The sequence below is a fragment of the Vidua macroura genome, chromosome 23, assembly GCF_024509145.1.
Source record: "Vidua macroura isolate BioBank_ID:100142 chromosome 23, ASM2450914v1, whole genome shotgun sequence".
NCBI lineage: Eukaryota > Metazoa > Chordata > Aves > Passeriformes > Viduidae > Vidua > Vidua macroura.
The window spans coordinates 4,486,146-4,504,057 of NC_071593.1; the positions used below are offsets into that span (position 1 = coordinate 4,486,146).

Here is a 17,912-nt window from a genome sequence, read left to right on the forward strand (position 1 = left end):
GGGCAGGCAATGAAAAGCCAGAGAGCTGAGCTCCTGCCTGTGCCTCTGCCCTCACACGCATGGTGTTTCACAAAACACACTCAGAGGACCTGGAGGCTTCTGAAGCCAGGGAAATCCTGCTTCTCTCGCCCCCAGTGCCACGCGGGCACAGGCAGGGCAGAGCTGAGCTCTGCAGCCTCGCTGCTGATCTGCAGGGCTGGAACCGGGTTTGTTGGTTGATTTCTGCAATGAAAAAGGAACACTGTGAGAGGGCACTGGCAAAGCAGTTAACGAGATTTATAGAAAATAGAGCCCAATCAAACAAAATCTCTTAAGGATCTCTGGAGCGGTTTTCGATTTTGATAAGAGTGTATCGAGCCGCTTTAAGGCTCAAAGAAAGCAGCTGGTTTTTAAAGATAACTTCATGAGATGAGATGCAATTTTAACCTGATCTACACTGCTGCTGCATTTCATCCACTGTAAGGAGGAAGAGAGGAAAGCTCTGCCCTGCTCATCCATCCCTCAGCATTCAGACATAGCCCAGAGCAGCCAATTGATCGTGTGGGAAGGCACAGCAGGCGAGGCCTGCCGGGGATTCCCAGGGCATGACAGATGTGACTCCAGCCCAAATCTCTGGGGGTTTTGCCACTCAGACTGAATTTGGGGATTTCCTTTTTCCCTTTGCAGATGAGAGGGACAAAGTCACAAGGCTGAGCGCAGGCTGCAATTCTTGATCAGCTCTGGATTTCCTCTCCTTTAGGAGCCTGTGGCATTTAAAAGCTGCCTAATCTCTATTTTGGTTTCTTGCCTGTGGCCTGAGGGAAGGAGAGGGAAGGACAGGAAGAGTAATTGCAAAGCAGAAAGCCTTTTGTCTCAAGTATTGATGAGATCTGGAATGCTTTCCTCCCTCTCACCCTGCTACTATCGCCAAGGCTCCCACGAATTGCCACAGCGGTCTAAGAGGTACATTTGCCCAAATTGTTCCTGCTACAGCCAGGAAGAAGATCCTAAATTCTATTTTCCTACTTATTTTTAATGCAAACAATCATCCCCTGCAGCTGATGGATCTGAGAACCTGCTCGTTGCTTTGGTGACCCAGGGCTCCTGACAGTGCTCAGGAGTAATCCAGGCCACTGGATAAAGCAGAGTTTCCTTCAGTAAGACAAAGAGAGGGAGGAACGGAGGAAATGGGATTTCCAGGGATGATTTTCCAGAGAGGTCATTTTGGATTTGACACTCAACTCAGCTGTGCATACTGACCTCTGGCTCTAAGTCCTGCTTTGAGTGGGTTTTGTTTCTTTTGGATTAAGTCCCTCACCTGGGTTATAGGAATCTAAACCGACTTATTTTCTTGTTAACAGGAACCAGGATGCAAAGAGGGAATAAACAGAAAGCAAGTTAAGTTTAGGATATTTTGATCAACTGATGCTTCATCTATCTCTCCATTAGTGCTCAAATTTAGGTCCCTCTGGCCTGAAGGACAGAGATTTCCCCTTAATCACATTACTGCAATATTAAAAATTCTTTTCAGTTTAACCAGTTCCCTCTAAATTGTCACATCGAGATGTGGTAAATGTCAGACATATCAGTTAATGAAAACTACGTTTTACTGCCTCAGGAGCTGGGGGTGCCAAAAGGGAATTGCAAATACTGCAAATCCAAAAGAGTCTCTTTTTCAAGATAACAGAGCAAAATCAGCCAGAACCATTCCTTGAGAAGGTCCATGGCTCTGAGAGTTATTTTTTATATCATCTGCATTTATTCCAGTTCCAATCCAAGGAGGATATTTAAAGGACAAATATGGATGTTTAATATAGCTGCCATAAAGCAGAGGTACCACATGCCAGACCCTCCCTGCACCTCACCAGTGCACAAGCAGAAGCTGCTCCCAGTGCCTGGGTGACAAGCCCCCTCCATCCCTGCCACCCAGCACACTGAGAAATGGCTCCTGCAAACAGCCTGGCTGATGCCATTTTTCACCTGCATGATATTTTCTCTGGCTATGAAGTTATCATGGAGCCAAGGGACAACAGGAGGGGACTATCTTCCATCTTCTGCATCTATGCATGATAATAATGAGAAATTAACTTCCACTTTCCCAAAGGAGCAACCTACTGATGCAGAAACTGGCTGGGAAAAGCTGGAGTCCTGGAGGAAGACATGAAAAGAGACAGCCTTTCAAGAAAATATTGCACCAAATCCTTGTCGTCATTTCCTTAGGAATGCAAAGAAGACCAAGTCTTTGAACCTGTCTTCATCCAGGCCAGTGTGGGAATGGGGAGAAGTGCCAAGAGTGAGTGTGACAAGGTGCCTCCCACTCAACTAGTGCCCTGCCATGCAGCAGAGCAGGCAGAGCTCTGGGGCTAGCAAACACTGCAGGTGATCAGCTCCAAGTAACCATCTATTTCCTTCTTCTCTGTGCTGTCCTCACACTGCAGCAGTGATGGACAGGGACTGTCAGTCAGGACTGACATCATGCTCTCAGAAACACCTCATCTCTTATTTCTTGTTTCTGCCCAAGAAGAGTATCTGATGACTGAAGTTATTTCTCCCCTGAGGAATGCTGCTCTTGAAGTCTTCATTTACCTTGACATTTCCCCCCACTATACCTGTGGCTTATCAGAAGATTAAAGCCCAAATAGAAAACTGAAAGAGGAATCTCAAGCAGTTGCAGCCCTTGACATCTCACCTGCCCTTGGCCATGCAGATACCTGGACACTCACTGCTGGCTTAGGAGGTCACCCAGACTCATTAAGGATGGAGGCACCCAAGGCCAAGGCAGATCCATTACCCCTGTCTCAAGGGCATCAGCCACCAGCCCAGGGGTGCACCTGGAGGATGCTGTAATAGGTAGATCTCTTCCATACTGGCAGAAAGCTTTAAAATTATATTTACAGGGAGAAATGTTTTCAAGACTGTGGGGACTTTGTCCATCACAGCTGTAACTCTAGCAGATCACACAAAAATTTGTTTGACAAGCACTTTTTCCCCCCCTCCTAAATAAATGCTTGGCTTTGACCCTGAGGCAATGATTCACACTTGCCCTGAAAGAAAAGAAACCCCAGCATGTGCCCAGCCGGCACCAGTGGGACCAAAAACCAAAGAAAAGTCCCTCAAAAACTTGTAGATATTCAGACTTCACCATAACTGCTGGAAAGCCATGGCATCTCATGGGGAGAGGCTGCTGCCATTATAACCTCCACTCTCCTCACTGCAAATTGGGATTATTGGCACAGCAACTGAAGGAATCACAGATTATATGTTTGAAATTTGTCTGATCTTTGAACTCTACAGTGATGAAATAAAGACTTCAGATAAGTCTTCTTATCCATGTAGTAGGAGGTATAAATCACAAGGAAATGTAAATAGGCTGCAAGTTTTTTTTATCTAGAATTAAATGTCATTTCCATTTAAGATGTAAGTGAACTTCCTTCATATCTACAATATTTAAGAAGTTAAAGTTGAAAGTCACAGACTTAGCAATTTTATCCAGAGTTGCGGTTAACGCAATGGCTAATCCCATCAAGGGGGCATTAATTGGTGTCTAGATGCTCCTTCTCATAGCAGCAGTAGGCCATAAAACTTAATCCTTACCTCCTCTTTCCAGCATGTAGCCTCTGTGTTCATCAATAAAAGTAATGTGATTCATTAAGTATGGGAGTAATTACCTGCGGCTCCAACAAACAGGACTGAACAAGCCATGCCCGTGCCAAGTTGGCTTTTGTGCCATCGCACAGAACTGCCAGGGGCTGCCAAGGAAAGCCCTTCTGCAAGATCAGGATAAATGCTGATGGCTGCAACACAAGCTGCAGACCACTACACAGCTGCTGGGCATCTCCTTGGTGTGGGCTGGGATACCCAGCGACAGCTCCTACCCCAAAAGCAGCTATTTAAGGAGTGATCAGGATGTTGGTGCCACAAAACCACATCGTGAAGATATTCTGTTTGGTACAGAAGTGAATCCCTAGAACATCTGGGGCTCTGCTGACGGATGCAGGACCCGATTGTCCTCCCAGCAGTGATGTCCTGCAGCACAATGCAGGCAGGTGCCAAGCACGGCAGCTTCAGCTGAGAGTGACAGGGAGGCAGAGCCTTGCCTGTGTCCCCGTGGGTGTCCCTGTCAGGCTGCAGAGGCCGAGAGCAGCAGCACCTTGGTATAACAGCAATGCTGACCAGCACCACTCCTTCTGTGCTGAGACCTGTACTCACTAATGTTTCAGAAATTAACGTCTTTGCTCTGTGTCCTTGCTCTTGACACAACTACAAATAGTGCTACCAGCACTAATAAGAGTGAGACAACTAACAACAGGATCTGACTTCTCAGTAGCTACTTACTCTGCTGCCATTTAAGTGTATTGCAGCCGGCCCCTAAGTGTGAACTACACAGAAGACTCACACAGCACCTCTGCCTATCATGGCTACTCAGTCTGATGAATTCCACCATTATAATTTTCCTTTTAGAGCAAATAAATAAAAACAAAAACAAAAACAAAAACAAAAACAAAAACAAAAACAAAAACAAAAAACAGGTTAAAAACAAAGTAGATCTGTTATTTACCCAACCAGGTGGGTGAGCTCTGCTCTCCCAGTGGCATAGCAGGTAAGAACTCAGTTCAGCACCTTGTCTGGACCTCCTTAGGCAGGAAGATACTTCCAGAAACAGCGCTGTCCCAAAGCTGCATATTTAGTTCTAGCAGTTAACAACAGTTTTCCCCACATTTTACTCAGCAACATGATAATTCAAATGTTGATCACTCCGAACTCTGTAACAGACTTGAAAATGAAATTAGAAACCATCTTTATGAACTCCTCAGCACACCGAGCAATTGAAGCCTCCTCGTAACGATGTAGGACCAAAGACAGAATATTAAAATTGTCATTAAGTGGAATGCACATGAAATGTTAAAAAGTCTTTCTGCAAATTATTTCTTGATATAATGTCATGCTGTAGAACTAAATCTTAGTACAAGGTATGAAAAAAGCCAGTTAAATCAACTTTGTTCATTTAAATATAATTTTAAAAGAACTGGCATTCATCTCTTTATTGCTCAAGGATTTTTATCAATTTCTTTAGCCCTCATTTATTTCTCTTCCCTACTCCTATGGGGCTACCATTTGATTTATTAGGAATTAATTCTTATAATTCATGAATGCTTTAAACTATTTTCAGATTAATCACCACCATCTCCACTGGTGCACCGAGGAGAGCTCCGTTCCCTCTCTGTGCTCACACAGACCAAAGGGCTCCAGCCCCCAGGTGCCAGCAGCCATTCTGCCTTATCAATTGCTCTCTCCATGGACACAGATTGTTACGGTGAGGACCAAGGGCTCCAATTAACTTTTAAAAGACTTATTTGGAGATGGCCGCCTCCTGCGGGTGCTACTTCAGTTCTAAATCTGGTCACTTCCCAGTGCAGCAGCAACACATGTGTATGCAAACACTGCTGCATTCTTATGTGGAAGGAAGAAAATGGAAGAAAAATTCTATTTATTGAGTTAACTTACTTCAATTTCCCCACTTGTAACAACACCAGTTCCAGGCTAACAAGGTTTCCACAACTGTGTCGAAGTGGGGCTGTACCTTGGTTTTGTCCAAAACACCACATATCAGGGAAATTTGCCATGATGCACATGAACCGTGTCCTTGGGCTCTGGCAGGTGTCACCTCCCCAGCACTGAGGCTGGTGGGAGCCACATGGGCTTTTTTGGTAATTGGGGAAAATCTCACTGGGGATGAAAAGAGAGCAGAGGTCTGAGGAAGAAAAAGGGTTCTCCCTCTGCTAGCAGCACGCAGCTTGACTCATGACTTGAGACGCTATAAAAATCCAAATATTTAAAAATTGAATAATAATAAATTAATGATAAATTTTAATTCAGAACCACTCCAAATCATAAATGCAGTTCAACAGCTGATGAACTTCTAGCACTGCAAGCAGTGAAACAGCAAAGACTGGAGGAACTGGTGATGCTCGTATGGGAGGGAGCAACTCCCCAGCTGTGGTCCAGTAACACATCTGTCCATCTGTCCCCCATCAGCACAGCCAGGCTGGCAGAAGATGGGCAGAGCACTACGGGAAGGGCTGGAGAGGGGACACAGTGCTGCTCAACAGCCACCACCAGCTCACTCTGTCCAGGCAAAAGCATCATTTGCAATATTGCAATTCAATTGAAAATGTTGATTTGCCTTGGACTCCATCGATTGCTGGGACTCCATTGATTCCTGATTAAAAGTATGTACATAAATCTGGATTAACCTGGAAACCAGAGACACTCAAACTGTCCCAGAAGCTGGGCTGACTGGGATGCCTGTCCTAAGCCCACAGCCAGGACTATCAGCTCTTTGTAGGGCTGAAGCTTAGGACTGAGCCAGCTGCTGAAGTCAGTTTTAAGATAGGGCAACACAAGCAACTCCAGCCCTGTCCAGGCAAAGTGAGTGCTCCCAGGGAAGGAGGGCAGAGCTCACTGTGCATCCTCCAAATGGGTTCACAAGTGGTGGCACTGACCAAGCCTGAGCTCTCTTCAACAGGCACCGAGAAGGCACATGCTGGAATGCCCCGCAGCAGCCTGTTCTCAGCCCTTCCTCTCTTTCAAATGAACCTCACAAATATAATCTGTTTATTTATATCAATTTAGTCCCATCAATTAATGATGACAAGGCAATTAACTAGAATGCCAGACAGTAAAAAATAACCACATAATGCCTTCTTTAGAGGAAATCTATTATGTAATTCCAATCGGTCTTCATTAACACAAAGTATTCCAGTAAAAGGTAGTAATCTAGTTATAGTCTGTGAAATATGAAGATCCGCAAAGTAATTTTTCAGAATTAAGGGTATTTTTTAGTCAATAAGAAGAAAACCTGTTTGCATTTTTTTCTGCAAAAAAACTTTTTTGCAAAAAACTACACAACTCTGTAACATAAGGTGCTGGCGCTGAGCAGGCTGTGCAGTATCACCAAAGAGGCACTAAATTCCATTCATCACCTCCATTCCCCGCAGCGTTTGGGGCCTGGATCAAGCTGAGAGCGTGGCTTGCACCCATTTTTTCCATCCCCCATCCAACACTTGCTGCACAGGTGCTGGCAGCAGAGAAAGGAGTCTCAAGTCACCAGTTGTAGTGGTTTTCAAACACCCTGACAAGCAGGTATGGTGCTGATTAGTGTTCAAATCAGCGTTCACAGCTCTGTTTAGATGATGATGCAACACCCCACTCATCCTAGCCATGAGCTCTCCTTCACACACTGGCTCCACAACTGCCATGAGTGACAGGAGAGTGGCACAGCACAACCTGACCTGGCTCATTCCTGCCTGATGGACTGTGCAAGTAACTTGTGCACAGAACAAAGACAACATACTTGCTTCAGTATTTCATGTGAGGCACTTCAGAATTACCAGTGTTTTAATGGTACTAACCTAATTTATCAATTGTATATATTAAAGATTCAATTTTTAGGGAAATGAGATGAAAATCGTGAGTCCACAAAACAATCCGCTTCACATGGAAATACACATTTTCTAATTTTAAGCCTTATTCCCCTTCAAACTTATTAATAAACTAGTAGTTGATAAGAGAGAATTAACCCCAAATATAGAAAATCCTGCAAACAAAGAACACAGACAAATATAAAAGTAGTCAACCACTTCTCCAAAACATTCCCAAGCTGTTAAGTACTCTTGACTTAAAATCTCTAATGAAGCAGCTTAAAAATCCCAAATTCCTACAGGAATGTGTTTACAATACAAACTCAATTATTGTCTTATTCTGATGCTTATCTTTTTTTACACCCTCTCAGCTCATCCTACTTTGGAATTTAATTACATTCCACTATTTTTAGTTCAGATGAAATTACACATTTTCAGATTAATTTAGCCTAAACCAAGTCTTATTAACAGCAAATCCTTTTTCTATCATGCCCTAATTTGTGACCCTACAAGTCAGCATGAATTGCTCTTTTAAACCTTGTGTCACCCCACCATAAAGCCATGCTCACTGTCCCCAAACCCAGCACAGCACCCAGCATTGCTGGGTCAAAGTTTGCCCAATTTCCTTTGATCAAAACCCTCCTTTTCCTCTTACCTCTGTTATTTTCCGAGCTCGGTTGACAGAGAACAGTCAGGGGGTGACTGTTCCCTACACACTGGTGCAGGGAAGGCACGACCTTTTCTGATTAGTTAAAATCCAAGGACAATGTTCTCACAAGGACATTTCAGCTCAGCTATCACAGAAGCACAAGATGGGAACACGGGCCCGAAGCAGGCCCGGCACTCGGCTTCCCCCAGACCAAATCCCAGGACATGAAGCATTCCCTGATGGACACCTGATGCTTCCCATGGAACGCCCTGCCAGCACCGTGCCGGGAATCCCGGCCTCTCCCCAGGCTGCCTGAATCCAAGCACGGCCTCCACAGCTTTCCTCTCACCTCCCTCCCACCAGTTATGATCTTATGCAACTGTCAAATCCTTGGCATGTTTGAAACCTACTTGTTCAGGCGCCAAGTGGAGACTCATCTAATCCCTGCAACGAGTCACATGCTGCAATTGTGCTAATGCCATGCAAGACTTTCACTTTCCAGAACTTCACCAAATTTTTAATATCGGCAAGGAAGTAGGATTAAATGTTAGCTCCCCTATGAACTACATAACCTGAAGAAAAAACCCCAAACCCTAGTGATTTGATCTTTTTCATACATTACTAGAGTGCCCTCATATCCCTCCTGAGGGCAGAATCCCCTCTCTAACTACTGCCCACTCTGGCACATCAAAACTACAACAGTGGGGTTGTGTCCACACATCACCTGCTTTGGTTGATTTCCCACCTGCACACGTACCTGGCTCTGACCAAATACTATCTCACCCAATATCAGGGATTTTGGTAAAGGCAGGTGGGCAGACTAAAGGAAGTTGTAATAAATATAACAGTCGCTCCAGATCTGGGATCTGTGCAGGATTAGAAGTGACTTTTTTATAAATTTCAGGAGTTGAGGAGATGAGAGCAAGGATTGAAGAGGAAAAGAAACCAGACAAGAGCAGCAGTTAGAAAAGCCTGGGAGTAAAACCAGCAGGAGAAGAGAAGGCAGAGCAAGCACACAAAGCTGCAATTATAAAATCCTCCAAATCTTTCATATCTTAAATTTAAAGCAGAGTACAAAATACTGCCCTGCTCTTGGCTAGCACTGTTCTCAAAGGCCACAGTTTATCAGAAAAAGTTTGCTGCAGTATTTAGCACTGGCTGGGTCTTCTAAAGCTGTCTGGGATTACAAATGCCATTGAGCAGGCAGACAGGTCCCCACACCACATCACCACCAGTGTTACCATCCCTGGCCTGAGGCATCTGCCTGAATACTGCAAAATGGAATTAAGAAGCTGAACAGTGGAAGAGCCATGTTCCACCCTGGCATTGGGAGTTGGGACTGGGCACTACTCAGTGAACCCTACATCACCTTACACATGGAGTATTTTCTTGGCAACTGGTCCAACAGTGTCACCAGTTCTTAGTTGTTGACAAATCCTGTTACACAGCAAAGATTTGTACCAGAGCTTTAATTTAATTGCTGTAAATAAACCAAGCAACTTGGCTGAATGGCTTCATGAGTTAGAGGCCCAGCCGAGGGCCAAGACCTGTAATCCTCCTGCAGCACTGCTCCACGTGACATCCCAGGTGACACACTGCTACAGCAGCCACTGCTTCCAAAGACCCAGACAAAGCCTTCGGAACAACTTGGGGTTACTGCCACAGAGACACTGCCCCAACCCTGCACCAGCCCATTTTGGCTCCTGATTGTACTGTGCTTCCAGGAGCAGCCCCATTGGTGCTCTGCAGCACTGGTGCTTCCAAAGCCCTTGCAATTGTGTGCAGGTCATGATTCCAGCCCATGCTGCACTGCCATGCTGCTGTGAATGAGCTTTGTGAGGCTGCAGAGAGAACTGATGGCACCCCAGAGAAACAGGTCAAACAGAGACTCTTGGACATGCTGCGAAAAGAGGTTTTGTCTCTCTTAAGGAAATGTGGAAAGGTTCCCACAATTATCACTTTGCTTCCTCTGCTTGTAACCGTGTAAATCAACCCTTAATACCCTGTTTACTCACTGCAGCAGCATAAGAGCAGGGGGAAACACAGGAGCCCTTTAGCCAGAGAGAATTAAATAAAATAGTGGGAACATCCCACAAATACCAAAGTCAATTAATTCATTTGTTACAGGGCAAGAGTCCTGCATAATTTGTCCTCTGAGTAGTTTATTTTACCTAATTGCTTATCCAGCAAGAAGATCTCCCCTGCATGACCCATTTGCTGTGCAAGAAGCTCAACTGATGAGAAATAAATGGTCACCTTCCAGAGGGCACGGAGTGACAGCAGGGACGCTCCATATGCTGCTTTGGTCCTCAGACCCACATCAAGGAGAGGAATGCACTCATAACCTGACACCTCATAAGCAGGGTTAGTGTTGGTGTCCAGGTTCTCCTAAGGAAACCAGGAGACCACAGTTCCCCTTTCCAGGACAAGCAGGAGAAGGGAAGGCTGCAGATAAGGCACACCCCCCTAAGGCTTTACTTCCACCCAGCTGCATCGCTGCAACTCACAGCAATGCATTCATTCATCACTCACCTTTTACAACAGCACTTAAGGCAACACAACAATTCCAGTTGTGAGGGTGCAGCTCTTAGTCAGCCACATCACCCTCTCAGCTTCTCTACTAGAGTCAGACAGAGCAGAGGCAGAACCAAATGGCTTAATGCCTCACCTGTACATCCCCTGTCTGTAAATGCTGCTGGGGAACAGGTGGAGCAGAGCTGTCAGACCCACAGCCACCTTCAGCTGGCCAAAAGATGGAACCAGGACAGATGTTATTGGTCTCATCAAAATTTGGTAAATTGAACAGCTTTTATTTATCTTAATTTAGTTCATCCTTGACATTCACAAAATAAATACAGGAATAATACTATGGGTACAATTCACTCTTACTGATGACAGCAACAATCACATGTGCTCTGACAAAGGACAGGGAGTGACATAGCTACTGTCTGCTGGAAGCAGAGGAGAGGGTGCCAGAGGATCCCCAAGGGATCCACCAGTACCTCTCAGCTCAAAACCTCCCTGCAGCACCAAGTACATCCTTGCTGGACAGAGACAGGCAATGCTGAAAGGAGAAAGGACTGCAAGATGATGCTTGGAGATTGGCTGGGCAGCAGGTTTTGAGTCACCACCAAAGAGGCAACAGGATTTCTGTCAGGAAAGCTTCCAGTTTTCACATTCACCGGGAGGCTTCTGATGGGCTTTTACTGATGCTTCATCTCCCTCAGAATCAATAGCAAACAATAATCCCACAGCTAGGCATAAATCATGTTGCACAACTCGGCAAATCATCACGTGGGATGCCTCCGGACAAGGCCACTTCTTTATTTCGAGAAACAGCACCATTAATGGTTTCTGCCTGCCAAGCAACAAGATTCCCACTTCACAGCACTGGAAATCTCCATCCTGCACTGAGCCCAGCTACTGTCTCCACTTACTGTGGAGCAAATGTAGGCAAAGCTCATCTCAGCTCATGGGTAGGTGGTGGGTGTTGGTGCTGGGGACAAGCCAGGGAGGCAGAGGGGCTGCGGAGGGACAGATGCCCACCCATCCTGACACAAGTCCTGAGATGTGCCCACCTGCCCTGGGCCACAAAGCCACTCCTCACACCAGTCCCAACACACACCCACCTGCCCAGGGCTGCAAAGTGGCTCCTAAAACCCCTTTTACCACTTGTCAACCTGGTGATGCCACTTCAGGTGCAGCAGCCCCAGGCGGCAGAACTGCACTGTCTGTTTATGGGAAACAAAGCTGCTGCAGCACGAGTCAGAAACTCAACGCTCCCACAAACAGCAGCTCTGGAAAACCCCGGCAGCACCTTCCCTCATGTCACTTTACATCCTGTCAGTAACTTACAGGAAACAAAACGGCCCATCAGAGTTATCCAAGGGTGTGAGACTTTAGGTACATCTGTAATTAAAACACAGATACCAAAGCTGCAAAGCAGCGCCATAAAGCAGATCATTTTACAGCTGGCTGGGCTCCCTCTGATGTACTTGAGAACCATTTTTAAGTGACATAAAGTTTAACATACCGGTACATCTGCCTACCCACCAGATTCTACACGGAATTTAAAATTTAATTATATTAAAGTATTGTTACAGTGCGCATAGCAAGAACGCCAACCAAGTGTAACTCAGGAGAATCTTTGCCAGATTGTTGTGAATCTGTGTTTTCAGGACTAGGAAGAAAAAGAAGAAAAAATTAAACCTGAACACCTGTATCAGTGCTCTCAGCTTCATTATTGCTCACCCACCAACTGCTCCACATTTGGGCTGAGCAGAGTCACACACTTGTCCAGTGTTTCACTACAATGTCAATGCACACCTACAGCACCTGAGCCTGCTAAGCAATTACTCCTCACACCACAGCAAAAGCAAAGCCTGCTCACTGCCTACACATGCTTATTCAGCACCAAAAGGAAAACCTCAACGTCTGCAGGCAGCTCCTCATCTTTCAACAACCACAACACAAACCAATCTGTCCTCTCCAGGCTGAGCAGCAGATCCTCTGGGATGCTTCCAGCTGCTCTGCATACACAGGCACAAACATCCTCCCCCCAGTTCCACGTTACCAGCACATGCTGGCTAACATTCCAATGGGCAACTTATATAACACTGTGCTTGTCATATAAGACACTGTCCCCATCATGAAATCAAAGCATCAACCCCCTGGCACAAGGCACCCTCTGCCCTGGGCTCAGGGGGCCCAATCCCTGCCAGTCCAAGAGGGTCATGGTGCCTTGTTTCAGCACTGCACTCCAACCTCAGGGCCAGGTTTCCTGGATGGAAAAATTCTTGTCAATAAATAAAGAACCCAAATAAATAGTTTATTTTTCATCAGTTGCTGTTTGCAGCCATTAAAATGCAACAAGCAGTTGCTGGATGGTGTTTTTGATGCAGAGAATGTATTGGAAGAAACAAGAGAATATCATTAAGGGTCAATTAGAAGCAACTTAGAGGTTATTTTTGCATATCTTACATCCTGGACAAAAGAAGGTTCTTCAGTGCCATATGAGAATATAAATAAAGTTGCAAAAATCTTTAAAATGCGACAAAGACTCATTTTGTTGCCATTTATAACAGCCTGAAGAACAAACAACAGGTCTTCTGCCACTCTGCAGCCTGCACATATGACGTAGGAATGACAGGTCCAAGGTGGTTCCAAAACAGCCATCAAGCCCTGTCCTTCATGGTCCACTTCCATGGGAAGCACAGAATGCTGGACAACATGGAATTGTCTGCCAGCTCTGAGTGTGACCATCAGAAGCCCAGCCCAACAGCTCTTCCAGCTCCTCTATTCTACCCAGGACAAGGGCAGCTCCTCACTGATCTGCCTTGCAGTCTGGGAACCCCAATCACAAGCCCAGTACAGGGGCTCACACACACCGAGCAGCCTCCTCAACCCTAAGCATCCTCCTGCATGGGATCAAGAACAGTCAGAGCCTGCCAAATACTGAATGTCAGTGTTGCCCAAAGCCACATTATCTTCCTTGGCCATACCCATTGACAGAAAAACCTACCAAGCCTTGCTGCAGGCAGATGGGTTTGCTGAATGACTTCACTGCTTTGTTATCAGATAATTGCTTTTTGTGTCCATTCCATGTTTTCCAGAGTTGTCTTCTCCTCCAAGGGGCAATACTGCAGGACTCTTATGAGTCCACATAAAGAGGGTACCCCAACACTGTGTGCCTGCAAAGCCAGGCGGTGGGGGCAGATGTTAGTGTGTGTGGACCAGCTGTGGAGCCACCATCTCTGACACGTCTCCCTCTGACATGTGAGAAAGCCCAAGCCTGGTGACCATGCACAGGGGCTGCAGAGCCATTGGTGGGCTGGAAGAGCCAAACTTCAGCTTCTGTGCCAGGTGAATCCACAATAGAAACACAGACCTCTTGTCTTGGTTGTCCAAGTTGGCCAGTGACATCTTCTGCTGTGACACAGCTCTTCTGAGCTGCCAGCTGGATACAGAGGGAAACCAGCTCTCCCAGAGGACCAGCACACACCAGGCTGGATTTGCCATGGGAAGAATTTAGAAGGAATACTTGAAGACCATTGCCTGAGTCAGGCCAGGCATCTGGATGGTTCCCAGCAACTGTGCCCTTAGGTCACTTTACAATCAACACGGTGAGCTGTTAAAAGAATTCATTATTGGTGTCTCAACACCCCTGGACCACAGCAGCTAAAAATCTATATGAACGAAGGACTCTTAAAACCATTTGTGCACTGTTTATTCTCTGCAGGGACAATAAAGAGAAGGAAATACTGAAAGCACTGAGAAGAAAGTGTTGAGAGTCATGAAATCTATAAAGTGTAAAGAGAGATGTGCCACATTTAGCAGGGATTATGTCAAGCAGCATCCTGAGCCAGGAGTGCTGACAGCACACACACGCTGCCTTCGACAGAGGAAAATAGGTCGTATGCAACCCCAAACATGCCGGCAGAACTCCCAGCAGCACAAGCAGAAAACCCAAATTTCAGCACTGCCCACGGGCAAGGTTATTGGTCCTGGATCCTATGGAGAGTATGAGCCATATGAGAGAGCAGGACCTTTAAAACGTGCCTTGAATGTCTAAACAAGGTCTCGAGAGGACTTTTATTTGCAACAAGCACAAGGGGAGAGGACAGAACTTTTGCCACCAGTCACAGCTCTGGGCAGTTGCTATTCCACAACCTTCAGCTCCCATGAGCTTCTCCACGGGGAGCCTCTGTCTCATTTCCCAGCAGCTAAGACATCCTGGCAGCAGCATCCACCCATGCAGTGGGACAGCTCTCACACAGAGCACACTGGAAAGAAGGCTCGCAAGGTAATGGCCTAACACAGTGAATTAATTCCAAAGCACAATTGTTTTCAATCTTCATTTAAACCCAACCTTACCTAATCTCACTTTAACGACATAGGAAATGGAAATTCCCTTAATAATGTAAGTTATGAATATTTATTACCATATTTTTACCTGAAAATTGAGTAATTCAATTAATTTTACTATTAATTATTTAATACAGAATTAATATACTGCAAGATCCTAACTTTTCTTTACGATGCCGCTGATATCACAGTTAGGGGATGTTCTTTACGCTGGACTGATGGACAGGTAAGGCACAGGGTGCGCTTCCTGGGCAATGGGCACCTGGACGGGAGGTGGGGAGACTCCAGGGACTGCACCCATCCTGCTCTCACTGGGGGCTGGTCCCCCAGCAATCGCCCAGCGTCCTTTCCAAGACATGAAGCAGGAAGGGGCAGAAACACATCTGAACTGCATTCCCAGATGGAAAACTGACCTTGCAGCTTCTGGGCACAGCCAAGGCTTTTCCATTGCCTGGGGCCCACATGCAAAATAGTGAAATCACCTCAGATAATTCAAGAATATTTTTAAAATACTGTACAAATGCTAACGGCAGAAGGCACCTGGAAACAGAGTAGCAAAGTATCTTCCTCTGGCACAATGCTCCTGGACTCAGAAAATTGACTTTGTCATTGAAATTCCAAAGTAAATAACAATTAAGTTCTACTTGATATATAAATGTCAAGTAATTTTTTTTTTTTGTCATCATGATTTGCATTTAAACTTGGAAATGTCAGACACTTGGCCCTGCTGCATTAGCAGAACGCTTCCCCCGCCCCGCTGACGGAACACCCGCTGCGGATTACCCGGCACATCATCAAGTAACCAAACACCATTCCAAGGGAGCCTCAAGGTCGATGCTTGCGAGGTGTACTTGCTAATTTATGTTGATCAACTGGAGCGCTCAAAAGACTATTGTAATAATGCTCCAGTACATTTATATCCATGTATTCAATCAATTGGAGTCGTTCAACAAGAAGTTTCATAAAAAAGTAATTTTAGGGACCTTTTCCAAAGGTTTGTCACAGCTCCTTCAATGCCATCACAATGGCAAGAGGTCCTCTTCTCCATGTCCATGACTAAAGCAATACCCAACCGTGCTGTAAATATGGGAACGTCTTTTTGGGAAAGAGATGAAAACATTCAGAACTTCAAGCCTGGCTCCAAACCAGCTCATCCCTCATTGCCACACTCTGCCTTAGCTCAGTGACCTGTGAGGCACCACAGCCCAGCCTGGCCTGACCCTCTGCAGCAGTTCCCTCCCTCACCAGTGGCTGAGCTGGACACCAATATGAGCCCTCTGCCCACAGCTGCAGCAGCACCAGCTCCCAGAGGCAGCGTCCAGCCGCGCCCGGAGCCCCCATGGCATCATCCAGCAGTGACTCCTCACAGCACACTATACATCATCGTATTAGGAAACTCTGTGTGTGTCAGTGGTGCAATTAATTTTTATTAATTTTGTGAGATGAAATTAGTAGCACCCACAGCAGCAAACAAAGAACGGGGAGTGTTCCAGTTCAGTGCCAAATCGATGTCATTAATTCTGTAATACTGGGAGCCTTGATTGTAGCAACTCAGCATTTAACTCTTCCAATTAATTTTTATATTTAAAAAAAAAATAGAAAACTAACTGAACAATTTCAGAAGGACCTTGAACTCATGTCACAACTTTCCTTCTCCTGGGACATTCTTTCTTCCAAGTGTAAACACACAAGAGGAAGGTAAGGAAATGTTCATCAGAAGATTATTTTCATGCATTGCCTTTAGCAAACCAAGCTCTAAAGATCAGAAGATGCTGCTACAAAAACATATATAATCTCCTATCTTTAATGATACCATGTACAGCCAGACTAGTTAATGTGTTTTCTGACCCCTTAAAAGGCTTCTCTGGCAAAGGTTCAGCCAGAAATTGTTTTGAATTAATTCTGAAACTGGGATTACCAACTCAGAAAAAACTATTGCTAATATTTAACTGAATTACCTGCTGTTCTGCAGCCAAGGACAGCCTCACAGCTGCCACCAGCAGGAAAGATCCATTCAGGCCCTTCCACCACCATGACAGCTCCAGGTCTTGGAGAATCACTGAGAAAGCAATTGGGTTTCCCACATCTCCTTCCCAGGTGCTACACGCTTTAATACGACAAGCAAATGCATTACTTACCAATGTCACAAAAATGTACAGTCTGGGGGGGAGAAAGCCCACAAAAGTAAAACAACACAACTCTTTTGTTCTCATATTTCATGGAAAGCAGGTCCTCTGTGCGCCCCATCTGCAGCTGCACTGCAGAGGTGCAGAGAAGGCCTCCACGTCCATCCTCTCTTCAGCTGGGTGCTGTGCAACACCTGGAATCAATCTGTGCTATTCGTTAGGGTGGCACTGCTCCCCGTGTCCCACTGTGACCTCTGTCCCTGCTCATGGCAGCAGGAGGTGATGCCAAACCTGGAGCATGCTGCTCCGGGCACCCGTGGCACCGGCCCCTGCAACGGATGATGCTGGGATGCAGGATGCTAGAATAGGCTTTTCTCTCACCTGGGTCCCAGCAGGCTCCTTCCAATGGCCCATCCCTCTGCAATACGAAAACGTGGATTGGGAAAAAGAAAAACAGCAAAACCCCAGCAAGACCAGAAAGCAAGAGTCGTTCTCTGCGTTAGTGAGACGTATGGAGCCAGAACATAGCTGAAACAGCAGGAAAACATCCACAGCCAAAACTCCATGTCTGGGTTCCCAGGGGAGCGAGAAGTTAAACATTTATGGCAGCACGAAGAAGACATGACATTTACTGAATAATAAACTGCAAACATGTCTGTTAATGCAGCTTTTTGGGACCTCCTCACCATCAAACACTTAACCTCAGCAAGGGAAACACCAGAACGCAAACAAACCCGTGCCTGTCTGTGAACAGGCAGCACATGGTGGGGCTGGTGCTTTTTTATTTATTTAAAGTTAGAGGCAAGGGAGCTCTGTCAAGATAAACAGCCCGCAACCTTGCTCAGAGACTTCAGATCTGCTCATCTGAAGGGA

General features: G+C 45.8%; 1 protein-coding gene across 4 annotated transcripts in view; it reads right to left on the reverse strand.

Moving 5' to 3' along the window:
- The window catches only part of CAMTA1 (calmodulin binding transcription activator 1), a 237,269-nt gene that overhangs the window by 157,188 nt on the left and 62,169 nt on the right, over nt 1-17,912 (reverse strand). The window lies entirely within an intron of this gene.